The sequence below is a fragment of the Rhipicephalus sanguineus genome, chromosome 7 (genome assembly GCF_013339695.2).
Source record: "Rhipicephalus sanguineus isolate Rsan-2018 chromosome 7, BIME_Rsan_1.4, whole genome shotgun sequence".
NCBI lineage: Eukaryota > Metazoa > Arthropoda > Arachnida > Ixodida > Ixodidae > Rhipicephalus > Rhipicephalus sanguineus.
Genome location: NC_051182.1, coordinates 154,624,029 through 154,641,340, shown reverse-complemented (window position 1 = coordinate 154,641,340; position 17,312 = coordinate 154,624,029). Strand labels below are relative to the sequence as shown.

Here is a 17,312-nt window from a genome sequence, read left to right as displayed (position 1 = left end):
TGTGTCATATGTTATAGCGGTGATGGCACGAAAATTTTCATTTCTTTTGTCAAATGAAAGGTCAAGCACTCAAGAGCCCATAAAATGTACTGGTATGCGTGAGGGTACTTTGTAAAAGTAATTACTGTATGCTTTGAAAAGAAAGTTTCATTTCGTACTGTACCCTGACGTCACAACAACATGCCAGGTTCTCGTCACGTGCTCGCGCAAGATATCGTAACGTTGCCACAACCTGGCTCCGCTGGTGACGCACAAGTGGCCATCTTAAGTGACTTGGTACCTGACGTCATAGAACTAGTTATACTGGCGCGTGAAATCCCCAGAATTGACACTGTAGCCTGGCGTCATGCTGGATTGGATGTCAGCAGGTACGCCATGCGAAAATGGTCTTTAATGGATGGATGGATGGATGGATGGATGGATGGATGGATGGATGGATGAAAGAACTTTATTAAGGTTCAATAGGTCGCGTTAGTTTTCTATCCCGAAGCGGGCCGCTTCCACGTTGGGACCGAAAGGACGTAGCCATTCGGCCGCTTCGCGGCAAGCGCAGTGCCGTCTCGGCCTACAGGAGATTCGTATGACAGTAAACTCACCTTCGAAAATTCGTATCAGTAGCCATTTCATAAAGAAACAATACGCTGATTTTACGCTGCATATTTCAAGAAGATAATGCTGATTTTCTAATACCTATCACCCAATCACTTTATACCGCCTATAAATTTTATTCTCCTGATTCAGATCCTTTAAGACTGATTCACCTAGGTAAATATACCCTTGTACAAGTTTTCGAAGTTTGCGATCAATCATAAACTCATGTTCTCTTGTCAGGCCATTGTATATTGCCTTCATCTTCTGCGCATTCTTCCTAAGCCCACTTTTCGCCTTTCTTGGCTGCAGCCTTGAAACATTTCTTGCACGTCCTCTCCCACCTGCCAATATTTCTAGACCCTGCCTTATCCTAGGGTTGTCGCATCTGCTATTTATGTTTATGATGAAGACTGCTAGAATTTTGTTCTCTAGGTAACGAGGTATGGGCAGTGCCGATGATGGCAGAAAGGGAGGTGGACTGACTAAATTGGAGAATTGCGGGTGCGAAATTAAATATGTTTAGGCAGGACGGAGTCATTTGGATATTATAAGGAGATGTTTTCGAGGTTTTCTTCCTACAGTGGACATAAAAGATAGGCCGATAAGTAGGATTGTTTTATTAATGTAATCGACGCTAATTTCCTAAGTTACCTCTTGAATTACAAATTGCGCATTGTATGTAAAGATACGTCAAGAGATGTGCAGCGTATGTGGCATGTAGCCTCTACAACTGTATAAGATTGACCGGAAAAGCTTATCTTCTCAATATCTATTATATATCGAACAAATGCCGATCATCAATAAAAATTCCTGCTTTGGGCATTTTACTGGAATGAATCCGAAGTCGCTGGACGCTGAAGGCCAGGGTGTAACGAGAAGGAAGAGTGGTGAGGAGGGTATAGTGAACAAATCCTTCACCACATGCGTCAATTCCTTTTCTTCTGATGTTGTGTGTCGTTGTGGTTTTGTGGACCCGCTCGCTAATCTGGTTGTGCCTAGGCTAACCGAAGCCCATTAACACTTAATGGTAGCACAAAAATTTGTTGTTTAAACATTATCACCAGTGGTTAAAATATGACTTAGCAGGGAGCCGGTGCGAGTAAGTTGGTTCATGGACTTGTGCCAGTTTTTCCAGCACGAAACAGGCGAGAACGAAAGACCGAGAAACAATAAGACACAGACGAGCACTGACTTCCAACAGTTTATTTTTAGCGTCTAAGCAATATATATACCAACCCATTCAAAAGATCATTGTGAAACCATGTGAAGCAAGCATACTCTGCGCAAGGGCAGCGCTTTAAAAGGTAAAGAAGCCATCCAGAATGTTTTCTCTTTACCTGACAGTGACAGCAACGGAGTGCTGATGCACATAAACTCCGGTTTTGCTGTGTAAAAGGCTTCTATATTCTATCTCTCTCTGTTGCTTCAGAAGCCTTGAACGGGCGGAAATTCAAGCTGTACAGCGTAGCTTTTCGCCTGAAGGACCCCCAACAAGTTCGTTGGAAAATAAAAGTATTTCTTATTGTAATATTTTGAAATAGAAATTTTCGAAAAGGCCGATAAAAGCCAACTGTACTGGGAGGCAAGATATTAGTCATTACTATAGGTCAGGCTCACAAGAGCTTAACGAAGTAATGCTACCGCAGTCGTAGCGTCAGCTTCACTTATTCCAAACAACGTTGCACGCGAACTGGTAACGTTGTTGAAACAATAGTGCTGATGATGCAAGAATTTGATCCAGTCTAGACGTTTTGGGGTGCAATTTATTTTTACCAGTATGTGTGAGATTTCGTTTTTGATAGGTTGTTGATATTATGCCGTTTAGCTCACGTGAAAAGTCGATACTATTACGAATATCACGAAAGGTGTGCCGATACCTAGTAAATCATTCAGATGTAGCGTGGTGTCATTGTTTAATTCAGACGAATATTGCCTGTCCCAGGACCAGGACAAATCTGCTTGTAAATGCATGATATGGACTTCAAATCGTTCCTGCTGTCATCGCGAGATGAATTAAAGAGGAATTATTAGTTTGACGCAGGCAAACAGAATGTCCTTAACATTTAAAATGACACTCTTTTGCCAAAAGGGCGAAGCGACGAATGCAATATTAACTAATTTTAATGTATACGAAGTAATGCTACGCAGCTAACTCTTTTCGGTCCAATCTAGATTAAGTCTAGTAGGCGCTGGTGTAAGTGGATACGGCCGCTACTGGGAGCGAAGCGGTTTTCGTGCTGTCTGTAGCCTCAATGCGAAGTTAGTAATGAGAGCACATCATGTACAAGTGTATGCAAGCCATCCACTGATGTCTGTTGAGATAACGCTCGCGCTAGAGCTAGCGACTGCGCCCTTTTGATCAAAGTTCACAGTTGCTGCTCGAGCGATGAAGACATCCCCCCCCCCCAAATCATGAAAGACGGGCGGGGTGTTTCCTCTCTGCTTGAGGAAACATTCACGGCAGGCCATCGCACGCGGGACGATGCTATCGCATGCGCGTTCCGTGCGACGGAGATGGCCGGCTCCTTTCATTTCTGCTTCAGCCGCGTTTGTCGCCAGCGTTCGCGCGCTTTCATTCCCACGTAGAACATACGATGCGCGGGGCGGTGTTATGACTTTGTACTTTATACGGAACATGACGGCGATGGCAAAAACCCGTCCAGAGTGCCCATGTAATTGCTGTCTGAATAAAATTGAAACCTAAAATACTAGAAAAAGAAGCATAACTTTTTTTTTGCACTTCACTCACTCAAAAAGCCCTAATTCTTCTTCCGGTCAAGTCGGAGCAATTCTATGTCGGTAGCGAACGTCGAATGTGGGTTACCCCCGACAGCCAGCGGTCGTTTTTATTCACCTACAACTTACCTTAGCGGTACACTGGTAGCGACATCTTCTGTAGATTTCTTCAGCTGCGAAATGCAAAAAAAATTTGTGTTGCGTTATCCTTGTGATGCTGGTAGTTACTATTGAATCTTGCTACCAGAGTGGCCGGGCTCCATTTGTTAGGTTTAGAAGCGGTGAAATCTTCTTGCTACTCCGTGCGATGTCATAATTACAATCTTTATTATTCCCAAAAAATAAAGTGCATTCTTTTCACTTTTTTAATTACTTTTACTCTTGGCGCGGTGTAATGTTTGGGACATTTGTAACGTAGAGTCTACGTTTGCACAGGCATCGAAAGAAGCCGACGCAATTTCCATAGGCGTCCCTGAAGAAACCTCGGCGACAAAAGCAACCACTCTTGCAGCCAGGTCTGCAGGAGTTTGGGCCATCCTTGAAAGATATATTCGCATCTCGCTTCGCCGCAGGTGGGACTTTTGCACCACCTCCACCGTTCATTCCATCTGCAAACTGAAAAAAAATAGAGACAAGAATGAAAAGTGAAGCAAGCAGTGACAGGATCACCTAGTCGCTCTGAAAGAATGCTTGCTCGGTTATTGACGTACTCCCATTCAACATTTTTATATGATGGTGCAACGCGAACCACGCGATGCTGTTTAGTCTCGCTTACCACATGCTATATCTGTTCATTGTCAGATACAACCAAATGAGTGCAACGGACAATTATGCCAAGGACAGCACAGGGGACCTTATTTGTTGTTTTACTGTAGTGAATAATATGACACTAAATTTAAGCAATTACAGTGAACGCAGAAGCACCCTTTCCGTCGGTGGGATCCGCACCGGTAACCTTCGAATTACGCGCGATTTGAAAGAATCTCTTAAATTAATTTGGTTCTGCCTAACAAATAAATGACCTCTCGAAAAACAGTTTCCATTATATCCATTTTGCCACTCCTGTTGGTTTGATTTATAAATGTGCTAAAGAAAATATAGGCAGCGACAACAGCTAGGCATCTAGTTTACTTTAACGATGCAATCTGTCCGAGGATATATAATCCTATGTGGCTGACGTTGTACATTCTAATGCCAAATAAGCATCTACGGTTTCAAGAGCTGCCCTTGACGTACGTGGACGTCAGATTATAAGCGCTAATGTTGCTAACTAAAGGAACATGACTATTTGAAAAAGAGACAGAATATCTATATCATAATGTTTTTCTTTTGTGCATGCGGAAATTCTGCTATAAAGAATTACCGCTGCAGAATACTCTTACTTTACACAACATCGCGATTTATATCAGCTCGAGGAGAGTAAGCAGCATAGAAAGTCGGGCAAGTTGGTAAGGGTCCATCATGGTCAAACTGCGATTGCTTGTCTCACTTCGTTCTTCGTGTCTCGTCCCACCGTGCAGTTTGACCAATATAGACGTTGTCTCGAGCTTCTCAGAGGATTCTTCACCATTCCATCGTAATAACGTATTCAACGTAAGTTCCTGATTATTCATTGAACTTGGGAACGGACTAGAAAGCCGACGAAGCGAATATTGTAACAAGAAGAGCAATGACACTGTGGGCGTCGCCATAGCACCCAAGAAAATTTCGACTAGTAAAAATAAACATTGAGTAGTGTTGTGAAAGCTTCATAAGTTTATATATCGCGTACAACAATTACCGTGCAGTTTGTTTATATTGCCGTGAAAAAGTACAAACGTACGCTACTCCTTGTTCACTCGAACGTAGAAAATACCGAAGCTGTATTAAAAGTTTGTCTTCTACAATACTGTCTTTGAATACTCAAAAACGCGCGAATAAAAAGATTAGTTCGCAAGGGAGTGTACGGGCTCATTTTGCAAATCAGTTTTGCGGAATCCCGCAAGGTGGCGGAAGGGTTAAGAAAGGGAAAATAGACAGCCACCCATTTGTAGCACGAAGCCACAAGGAAATCCATACGGATTTCTCAGAAATAAAGCCTCTTAGTTGCCGAAAAATTCGTCCTGGTCCGGGGATCGAACCCGGGACCAAAGGCTTTCCGGGGCGGTCGCTCTACCAATTGAGCTAATCAGGAAGCTAGCAATTGGCAGCGCGAGGGCGAATTTATCGACAACTCGAAGCAACTGGACACATATTGCAAATCAGTTTTGCGGAATCCCGCAAGGTGGCGGAAGGCTAAGAAAGGGAAAATAGACAGCCACCCATTTGTAGCACGAAGCCACAAGGAAATCCATACGGATTTCTCAGAAATAAAGCCTCTTAGTTGCCGAAAAATTCGTCCTGGTCCGGGGATCGAACCCGGGACCAACGCCTTTCCGGGGCGGTCGCTCTACCAATTGAGCTAACCAGGAAGCTAGCAATTGGCAGCGCGAGGGCGAATTTATCGACAACTCGAAGCAACTGGACACATATTGCAAATCAGTTCTGCGGAATCCCGCAAGGTGGCGGAAGGGTTAAGAAAGGGAAAATAGACAGCCACCCATTTGTAGCACGAAGCCACAAGGATTTCCATATGGATTTCCTTGTGGCTTCGTGCTACAAATGGGTGGCTGTCTATTTTCCCTTTCTTAACGGGCTCATTTTGTTCGTTAATCATATTACTTACAAGTATTCGTATCACACTAGGCCATCAGCGACTGCTACTTGAACTCGCTTTGAATGTTTGTTCTGTAGGCCAGTCAGATTATAATAAGAACGCGTCCATATGGAAATAATTTACGTACAGTTTCGTTGTAGAGCGGGCCCAATAAACATCCGTGATTCCGGTCCTGCTCACGGCCCGGCTTCCGGTTGAGCCCCTTGTCCTACTACAGGCAGCAGGATTCCACAGAGGACTAGGATTACCAGGAGCGTCACACTTGCCATTCCTCACTTGTCGAAGCAGCAGTTCGGCCTCAACTGCCTCACGATTGATTCCGCCTATTATATATATTGTAGCTGTGGTGCTAAAATGAAAATACGAATTTTAGCTGCCTTCCCTTAGCCTTGTTTTGCACCAGCAATTTCCTGAAGGGCATTGTTTTTGTCACAAGGCTTGCTTGTTTCTTACTCCTCTCCTCGAACGCTGAAGTCAGCTGCCATTTTTACGAGTACTGTCGTTTATTTTTCATTTCTTTTAGCTTCGAGTTCTCCAATAGATGCGGCGATATCCTTCCTGAAGAAACAGCTGCATTCTTTGTCGCAATATTGCCCGAGATGAGCACATGAACCTCTTGCCAGCTGCAAATTCGCTGTGAACAGTATAGCTTTATTTTATTTTTAGTGCACGTAACACTCAACGTGCGGTGCACGCAATTCGTTGTAAGCCTGAAAAAAGCACCGCTAAGATTAAGAACCGGTGTGCCTGGGTTGCAATTTCGGCGAGATGTGAAACACTCATGACGGCCAGCACAGAGAGAACACAGATTCACATTAGTGATGCAGAACTATCGGTAAATTGACTTTTACTTTAAAGTGGAGTTGGGCGAATATAAATGAAATATAAATTAAAAAAACTATACCCTGCCTGCACCACCTAAGTATCGCAGGCCAAAATCGATAAATTAGATAAAAGAACAAAATGTACTAAAAATTCTATTAAAATAAAAAATAAAAAAGTAACAATGTGATCCCACCACCCAGCGAAGCCACCTCCAAGGGCAATATTCTCTAAATTACATACTACGGTTTCTCTTCATCTTGACTTTCAATTGTTTTTTTACAATGGATCTCCGATGAGCTCGTCTTGACTAACAAGTCGATCCATTCTCCTCTTTTCCTCTTGTCTCTCTTGTGTAGGCTTTCTATTCCGCTGTTTGTTGGGTCACACTGTTGGAGGGATGGGTCCGTTTTGAGCTTGCCCTCCAGTATGTCCTTTTGAGGCCTACTGTAAAACTCGTCAAACTGATAAGTGACTGAACAGGATTTTATTGAATACTGACTATCGATAGTATCGATAGTCTTTTTTAAATTATCGATGGTGTAAACAAACTGTCGATAATACTACTATCGACACACTATCGATAGTCCAGTCGGCAGTACCATCAGTAATATTACTAGCGATATTACCGGCGCCCGTGTTTATTGCTTTGTTTTGATGTGTTCGGGTTTCACCAACAAAGACTGCTCGGAGCGCTTGGCGCAGACCGCGCCGTAATGTTTGAGAAGCTTCGCGATTGTTTGAGATAATTTTGCTAAGATTACGCGCTGGACGCGAATAGTCAAGTTTATTCGAGAGCTTACGCGAGCACCAGCGATAAAGCTGGAAGGTTCGATGACTGTTGTATAAAAGACGAAGCGTTCCACCGATCATCAGATTATTCGACGGCCGGCGACTCTTCTCGCCGCTATGAGTGCGCAGCGTGTATCTCTTGTATGTTGAGTTTTGACTTTCTGGGCAAATTCGCCCCAAAAAAGAGCTTCGTGTTTCCCAGTCTTTCTGCAGCATTCTTCACCCTCACAGACCTGTGACAAACTATCCATAGTTGTGCGAATAATGATGATGTTTCTGGCTGGCCGTATTGCCAAAATATTTGAGAGCCTACTATCAGGCTCGCCTAATTTATGAGCAATTTTCGGCGAGGGAAATAAATTATATCCGCAGTGAAAATGGCACAATATGTCCATTAATAAATTCATAATAAAAACCAACCAGTTACACCTTACGATTAGCAAACTTAGTTCTTGATATCATAAAATGCAATATAAATTTGAAGCCGCGCAGTTCCACCACATGTAACGGCTTCCTTTCCGCTACAGCTGAATAGTTTGACTTTATGATCATGTGTCAGCAAAGCACTCTGGTGAAAAACACAAGCATGTCAACTTTCTTGCCCTTCAGCCGGCTCCACCAGCTCCCCTGTGTAGCACGCGCGCGGGGAACTACGTTTATGCTACAATGAGTTCGCACTGTTCATTTTGTACTATCGATAGCGCTATCGATAGTATTTTTTACCATCGATAGTTCGATAGTGACTCCGCTATCGATAGTATCGATAGTGCCATCGATAGTTCTGCATCACTAATTCACAGAGTCGTCCCAATGTCCTTCATTTGCATACTTAGCGGCGCAATGAAATAAGCTCTTGTCCGCTTCCTTTCGCTTTGTGTTTCCGATTCGAATTAGTTGCAGGAATAGGCCATGTCTGTCTCTTATGTTATCAAATCAATGGTCCGACATAAACCCGTCTGTCGGGAAAATTGATGGAGGGATATAACAAGCGGCACGAAATCGTATAAATAAAAAAATGACGTTTCATCCCCCTACGGGGGCCTTGTTCACACTTGATCAGGACCCCTGTAGTGTGGCCCAAACGTCTTTTACAGCGAAAGCTGTTATGAGATCATTTCACCGGCCGTTTTTGGTGCCTTAGTTGTCCGCCGCCGCCGCCGCCGCCGCCGGTGTCCGTAACCAGTATCGCTCGAAATAAGAAAAAAAAAACTAAATAAGAAAAATATTCCAGGATGGAACGAGGTTCGAACCTGGGCCCTCTGCGTGGGAGCCCAGTATTCAACCTCTGAGCCATGCCGGTGCTTGAAACTGCTTTGCAAAAAGGTCCTATACAGGCTTCATGTCGGGAAGGAACCACATTAGCATATGCAATATAGCGTGGTAGAAGAGTAAAATAAGCACCAAGCGTCGCACAACGCGAATTATGTAACCAGGCGTCATACAATGCGAATTGCGCAACGAGTAGGTTGTTGAATGCTTCCAACCCATTACAAAGAGCTCTGCCATAATTCTTCATCGTCATCACGCACATCATCAACGAAGTACGCATAATGCCTTACATGCGTTTAGCAGGTACCACGGCTGTCTGTAGAATGACGAAAAATGGCACAGTGCCTACTGCCCTACTTCTCAAAAATTACATTGATTTATAGCGTAGTGGGTTCCTCGCAAGTGCACTTCTGTTGGTTGCCAAGGAAGCCCATAAGGCTCCCATGATCCATTTCCTCAGGGTCTCAATAAAGTCAATTCTCTCTCTCTCTCGCTCTACGTTTCTCCGGTTAAAGTGTGTTATAAAGCGTGGTGGGACAGTTAAATAACGAGCGGTCGTCACACAATATGCATTACGTAACTAGTTGGTCGTTTAAAGCTTCCAGCCCATTACAAAGGGCGCAACCATAATTATTCATCGTCATCAACCGCCGCATCAACAAACTGCACATAATCGCTTACATATGGTACCTCGCTTCTCCGCAGAACAACGAATAATGTCGTGCTGGGTGCTTCCCAACTTCCCAAAAATTGCGCTTTGTGGCGTAGTGGGTACGTTGCTAATGTACCTGTATTAGTAGCCACAGGAGAGTTTATAACGGGCTCTAGAAATGCCGCTCTCCAGCTTTCGCTGTGACTGTGCTGCGCTTTCCGCGCAGGCCTGGCGTTTTTTATTTCGACGATTCGACGGCGCTTATTTCCTACTAATCATTATGTTGCTCAGCTGCAGTGACACCGTTTCTCCGCCTTTCTCAGTGACTCTAGCATGCCGCATCTAAAGAGGTGCCAGGCATTAACATGGGATTTACTATGGGAAAATAGTGTAAAATGTCTGCTCGCTCACTTGGCACTAAATAGTCATTTACAACAACAAAAAAACTACTAAATTCTGATTACGTATTACAGCAGAGCTATAATTTAGACACTTCCATAATAATAATAATAATAATAATAATAATAATAATAATAATAATAATAATAATAATAATAATAATAATAATAATAATAATAATAATAATAATATCTAGGGTTTAACGTCCCAAAACCACGATATGGTTCCATGTTTTCTGCGGCATCCGTCAGTGAACAAAACAATTAAAGCCAGTTCTACGCCTGTGCAATCTGGGTAAAAAGCGGAGCTGGCAAGCAAGTGCCACCACCTGGCGAACGCAGATTGAGCACCTTCTTCATCATCAGCTTCTTCTTCCTTGCTTCTTTCATTCTGTTTTTGTTTGTTCGTCTCTTTATACATCTCCCTCTTCTTCTATCTTCTTTCTTTCATCTCTCTTTCTTTATCCCTTCATATATATTGCCCTCTCTCCTCCTAACCCTCATATCATTCCTACTCCCCTCACTTTCCTTTCCCGCCCCTACCTATGCTATATTGTACATGGTTGTGTTATGGTATGCCTTCTCATCTCCTCCTTTCTTCCTCCTTTCCCTCCTCTTCACCCTAACATTACTTCTCGTCACCCTCACACCTCCCTTTCTCATCCCTTTGCTAAACTATGCTACACAAGGCTATGCCGTGCTTTACCCTCTCCCCTCCGCTTCTCCTTCTTCCTCACCCTCACATCCCTTTTCCACCTCCTTGCTATGCTATACCGTACATGATTATGCTCTGCTACGACCCGCTTGGCACATGCCCGCTTTCAGCGGCAAGGCCCGCCCGAGTTTTTGCATCCCACGCCGGAACTACTCCTAGCCTAAACAGCTCCGCTGTTGAAAAGAACCCTCGTGAAGTCCTCTGAGCGAGTGATGACGTCACGTATTGACGGTAGGGAACACAGCGCAAACGAAGGCGGGGACAAGGAAGGGCGACGCACACACAGCGCTGACTCACAACACTTTATTCATAGGACGGGAGGGATGAACTTATATACATAGGCCACTGACATGCGCCACAACCGGGGAAAATGACAAATAATTTTTACCCAATGTTGTACATAGTTCAAGCAACACTGCGCACAATTGAGTGTCATTCAAATCCTGTTTAGATATGATTTTTCACGAGATGAAAGTGTTGTTGAAGTTGCACTGACGCACGTGCTATCGAACTTTTCGATGAAATCTGCCTCAATGATTTCACGTGTCAACTGTGGATTATGCTTAGCCAGCACCTCGATTTTTTCAAAGGGCGCACAACCACAGTCGGGGCAATGTATGCCCAAGTGGCCTTGGACCGTGTTGTCTACGTTGTTATGGTGCTCTCTTAGACGGTCATTTAAGCACTTGCCAGTCTGTGCCACGTATTTCTTCCTACAAGACCGCGGAACCACGAATACCACAGCAGTTTGTGACCTGTACCACTGGCGTGGTATACGTGATTCGGTGGACCGTTTTGGCGGACCGCGTACTGTGAGAACGCCAGAGGAGCAGCCCGCTTATGAAGAATGTCGACGAGAGCATAGGCGGAAGTGTGCCCGTCCGCTCCATTAGTAACCCACCTTTGCAGAGTAGAATGGATCCAGCTTTTACGATATATACTGCGTATTGTTATAGGTGATCTACATAGTTAATTATTGTAAACACCGGATTATAGGTTTCTTTTTAAGTACTGTGTTTGCGCTCCACAAACAGCAACCAATAGGGCATGTAAACTTACCACCATGGTCGTTGCGTACGAACGTCACTGAAGATGATTACTTCGTACTGCTCCTAGCGCACTCGTGGTGCCAAGTGCTTCATACGGGTCACGCGGAAACGCTCCAGAGAAACAACGTACAAGCCACCACAGGGCACATGGTTCCTGATTATTTCTATTTTTTGTAGAACTCTCCACTGTAGCAAAGAGTACATTATTTGCAAAGGACAGACGTGAAGGTCCAATTGCTTAAATCACGTAAGACGCCTAATTCTTGATGACCTAGAGACCACGAACAGATCTGGAGACTATTAGAGGGGACCACGTGTCTCATCTAGTAAAATATAATTATTTTAATTTTGATTGTCAGCACTGCAATTAATGTATCTAGTAATGTTAAAATATCTGGGGCCAGATAAAATGTAATAATGAAGTCAGCGAGCAAATATCGCAATTCGTTTATTTTGGAGGATTTTTGAACAAATCTTGTGAAACTCCCTAAACACCAAAATGTGCAAAAATGCAGTAGTACATGACATGTAAGTGCATCAATGGGAGGACTTGTCTTAAAGCCAAATAATGTTTAGTGGGGTATAATATGGATCATGTTGGAGAAAATGGCTCCATGAAGGCGAACGCTCAAGCGGCTGTAACAAAAGTTTCATATGAATTCGTCTAAGACGAGTTGAAGGCGAAAGCCATCTTCTTCTTCTTTCGCGTCTTCTCAATCTATTGCCTTATCCACCAACACCCCCCCCCCCCCTCCTCCGAAAGCTTTCTGAACTGACGTGGTTTTGCAGTGCCTACAGGATCGGACAAATCGCAACTTTCTGCACCTAACGTGGTTTTGCAGCACCGCCTTCGACATCGGTTCACGTTTGGCCAAGCGACTGTCGACGCTGATGCCGCCGACTGTCACTTTTCCTGTTTGATTAGACATCTAGTTCTTTCGCCTTAACATAGGAAAATTGCGTCAAGCATGCGATCGTCGTCTCTTGTTTAACCCTTTGAGTGTTTTTGTCGTATATGTACGGTGGCGGTTTTCTGTCCAGCAAGGTCTGTGCCCTACGGGTACGTTTTCGACCCTCCGTTTGAAATTTCGCGCCGTAATGAAGAGGCATGCTCACTGGAGGGTGCTGCCACCTCCTTGGACGCACAAGCAGCGTTCGAAATGATTGTGCTGCCTTCTTGCGCAGATGAACATAACTGATTTCTAGCTGCAGCGCGTCGCGCGGTCTGCGCCACGCGCTGAATGGACAACGCCATTTCTTAGTTTCGGTTTCGCTGCGTGGTCGCTACGGAGGCGCGCGAAACTTGTTTTTTATTTTAAAAAGACAGGGCGTGCAAACAGGGACACAGGAAAGCAGTCAGGACTAGAGGTGTGCACGGGCTCCGGGTAGCCCGAAAGCCCGAGCCCGACCCGGCCCGCGGGCCGGGCTCGGGCGGGCCGACGTATCTTCACCTCGGGCCCGGGCTGGGCTCGGACTACTTGGAGTTTTATCGGGCCGGGCTCAGGCCCGGCGCAAAGCCCAACTCAAGCCCGAAATATAGAGAATGAGCGGGAATTGTTTTCCAGCACACATACAGCGCCTTTTCGGCGACTGCCCTTTACCGCTTTTCCTTTCCATTCGCTACTTTAAACAAAAGGGGAGCAGGTAAAGCGCTGCCTCTGTTGCACTCCAACAAGCACAGAAGTAACACCACCTGAGCTAGTGACGGCGCCACGCGACCGTTCCTCGTTAGATTTAAGGCCAAATCCCATATGAGTGAAAATGCACGCGACAGCGACGAGCGACCCGACGTAGATCGCATTCGTGCAAGCTGACGCTTGCATTCCATTGTTGCTGGCATGAGGCCATCTACTTTTATAGCAAAAGTACCGCGACTGTTCGTCGTGCGTCGGTTGATAATATTTGTTATGCTCAATAAAATGCCAAATTAGCGGGAAACGATGTTATCTTTTCGCAGCCAACCTTCAAAAAGCCGGGCGGGGCCGGGCCGGGCCCGGGATTGTGTTTTCGTACGTCGGGCCAGGCTGGGCGGGCTCGCAGCCCTTTGCTGTCGGGCTCGGGCGGGCCTTTGACAAAGTCAGCGGGCCCGGGCCGGGCTCGGGCTCGGAAATACGGCCCGTGCACAGCTCTAGATACCACAAACGGCGTTTGAGGTGTCCTGACTTCTTTCTTGTGACCGTGTTTGCACGCCCTGTCTTTATAATGAATACTTACCAACTAGCTCAGCTCTCTGTTATTCTAAGCTGGATTTTTAGCTTTAGCGGCACTCTCTTGCAGTGTCGGTGGAAGTTGATTTGCATCTTCATTGGCGCTGCTCTTGGATTGTTGATTACCAATGCTAAAGAGGTATTCTCGATCTCACTTGTTAACAGAGTTTACTCTACTCAAGGCAGCCGTACGCAGAGTAGATGCTGTGTATGTGCCTAAACAACTCGTCGCTCCAAGAGGAGAGCGGACACGCGTTTTATGCCTGCTGACGGTGGTCAGGCGCTGTGCGTAGACTCGTGTTTCAACGAAAACCACGCTCCCTCTGAAATACTTTCGAATATTGCAAAATATTCGAAAGTATTTCAGAGGGAGCGTGGTTTTCGTTGAAGCACGAGTCTGCAAAAAAATCTGGAACAGTATTTTGGTGTCAACATCACCCCGAACTGCAAAGTTCGGGGTGATGTTGACACCAAAATACTGTTCCAGATTTTTTTTTCAGTTTTTCCGACTTCACATATTTCGTGCGTTCAAAATCCGCATTTAAGTAATTTGACCGTCTGGGTAAAACTTTTCCGAAAAAATTCGACCTTCAAAGGGTTAATTGACAATGACAGTGTGCGGCTTCAATGTCACCCCTTCGTCTCTTTCTACTGGGACACACACGACGCTCTTCCGCTGTTCAGCTGCGCACAATGCCGTGCATTGTGTGTGTGTGTGTGTGTGTGTGTGGTGTGTGTGTGTGTGTGTGTGCGTGTGTGTGTGTGCGTGCGTGCGTGCGTGCGTGCGTGCGTGCGTGTGTGTGTGTGTGTGTGTGTGTGTGTGTGTGTGTGTGTGTGTGTGTGTGTGAGAGAGAGCTTGCAGATGCGTGTTTTTGCGCCCTCACGGGCGCCTAAATGCATCTGCAAGCGAAGTCGACAATAAAATAGCATATAAAAGCTACAGAAATCTCGTGGCCACTAACTGAAATGCTTAGCAGGTTATTCAACTGTCATTGTTCTGACTATTTTCTTAAAATGTACCAGTTTCTGTTCAGGACGAATTTTTTAAATGCGTGTTGAGTTGAACAGCAGCAATTCTGCTAGTCACCGTTCAACTGTGCTTCGCCAAAGACTATGCACTTCATTTGTAAAGGAAGTGTAGTGTGGAACGTTTCCTGGAGCATCTTGCAACATCATTGTTTAACTTCTTTATTCTCACAACTTCCACATTTTTGGCAAAACCGTGATTTGTAGGATGAACGGCTCATTCTGGACGGCTCGTAGCGTTTGTGGCATTTCCGACATATAGTCTGCGGTGAAACGCGCAATTTAAGATACCGACGCACGTGCCGGTGGCGCTTCGAAAGAAACCTCGGCGGCAAAAGCATTTCGTCAGACAGCCGAATCTGCATTGTTTGGGCCATCCACTAAAGAGGTACTCGCATTTCCACTCGCCGCAGTCTGGGCTCTGGCACCACCTCCACCTTTCATTCCACTGGCAAACTGCAAAAAGAAGGCGCAAGATTAAAAACGAGAACGCGTGCCATTGCGTGATAGCTGTTGGATTTACTGAACGCTTAAGGCACCATTCCCACAGTCGTCAAACGCCCCGTCGCGTCACCGTACCAGCACCACTTTTCATCAGGGTAGAAGGTTTCGTAATAGTTTTCTCCTCAAAAACGGGTGGACAACGACGTAGAGCTGTGATCTACGTTTCCGTCGCCGGCACGCTGACGGAGCCTCGCCCCTACAGAATGGACCAATCAAATGTCGTCACTCAGTGCGATGCCTGCACATGTTCTACAACCACATGTTTCTTCGCCGCCGTGCTTCGTGCGGTCATCGGTCTCGCCGCTTGCAAAGAAATAACAGCATCATATAACTGTTCGGCATCGCGAAACCAGATATGTGGTTGTCATGGCAGCCGACTTGATGAATATCCTTCCATTTTGTGCGTTACAATAATGTCAGCGTGGTGTTCGTGGTGTACAACTAAGCATTTTATTCTTAGTTTACGCAAGCACTACACAGCCAAGAAAATAGTTAACCTATTTAATGCACAATGCTGACTTTGTTTCTTAGGTTTAGGTGATCATGGGACCAGTCAGTCAACACTGCAAAAAAGCTTGCTACTTTCGACGTTAGCGCCACCGTGGCCTATTTGTACACTGATCGGTTGCGCCTGCTGTGCGTTGTTTTTTTTTTTGTTTTTTTTTGTGACGTAGTGGTGACGCGTCTGAGCGCTTGGCGGCTTTGCGAATGATGCCTAAGCTGTTACGTTTTTTATGGCGCAAACGTTCTTGCAAAGAGAAACATGTACCTTTCCATTGATGTTTTCCCTTTTGTACTCGCGTATATCTTTACATTTTATCGCTCTGTAGTCTCATTTATCATCTTACACTTTAGAATGTATACATTTGGCATATACATAAGGCCGATACATTTTGGCATATAAATTACTCTAATCATTAAACGACTGTAATGGAAACCGTATTTATAGTGCCCAAGGTGGCGTGCGCTAACATATACATGTCGAAGCTATCAAAACTTGCGCGCTAATTATATTGACGTTTGAATGTGCTGTGGTAATGTCCTCAAAAAGTCAACACGAGAGCACCAGTATATTTACCAAGACATACATATTATAATTTCGAGGTCTGTCTAACTGTAGTTCTTAATGATTTTAGAAACTTCAACGTAGATAGTTGTTCACAAACCATCGAAGTAAGTAATCGGAAGTACCGTTTCCCTGAAACTCAAGCGACCGATTTCGCGTACCTGTACCAAAACGCGCTGTTTTCTTTTGTGTCTGCAACAACCACTGTAAAATATCTGCAATTATAGGCCAATTCCATGTTGTTTCCGGTATCGCGAGAATTCGGAAGGTTCATTGCATTAATATTAAGCGCCTTACCCCATGGCTCAGTGAAAGGGTGATTCGCGCGAATATTGTGTGAATTGTGCTAGCGCTGACACTTGCCCAAAAAACCAGATGCTTAACTTCGCAATTGAAAACTAAGGTCTTGCAGTATAACGTTCCTGTAATTTCGGAAGATTCAAAAACACGGCCACAAAGGCATCTTGACGCCGCACGACGGTAAATTTTTTTTATGTCAAATAATTCCAGACCATAACCTACAGCTTTTCTTTACCGCCTTGAAATCGCAGCGGAAGGGTTTCCGAAGCGCGTTGTTTACGTTAGTATTGAGTCCCAAAGCTCTGCTCTTATTGTTCCAAGTACTGCGTCATAGCGCAACACTGGTTTCACAGCTGCACGGCAGTATTCCTTAATAAATTGAGTTCTTGCTGTCGCCATGTCGTGTTTTCGCCTGTATAGTAGCTTAGGTATAGTATAGATTTTTTTGGAAGTGTGCATTGTTTCTGGCGTGTTGCTTTCAAAGGGAAGA

General features: G+C 44.9%; 1 non-coding gene across 1 annotated transcript; it reads right to left on the bottom strand.

The window, feature by feature from the left end:
* Positions 1 to 5,703: 5,703 nt before the first annotated feature.
* On the bottom strand, positions 5,704 to 5,777 carry Trnas-gga (transfer RNA serine (anticodon GGA)). Its single transcript has one exon. It is a non-coding gene; the product is annotated as a tRNA-Ser (tRNA).
* Between the last annotated feature and the right edge of the window lie 11,535 nt (positions 5,778 to 17,312).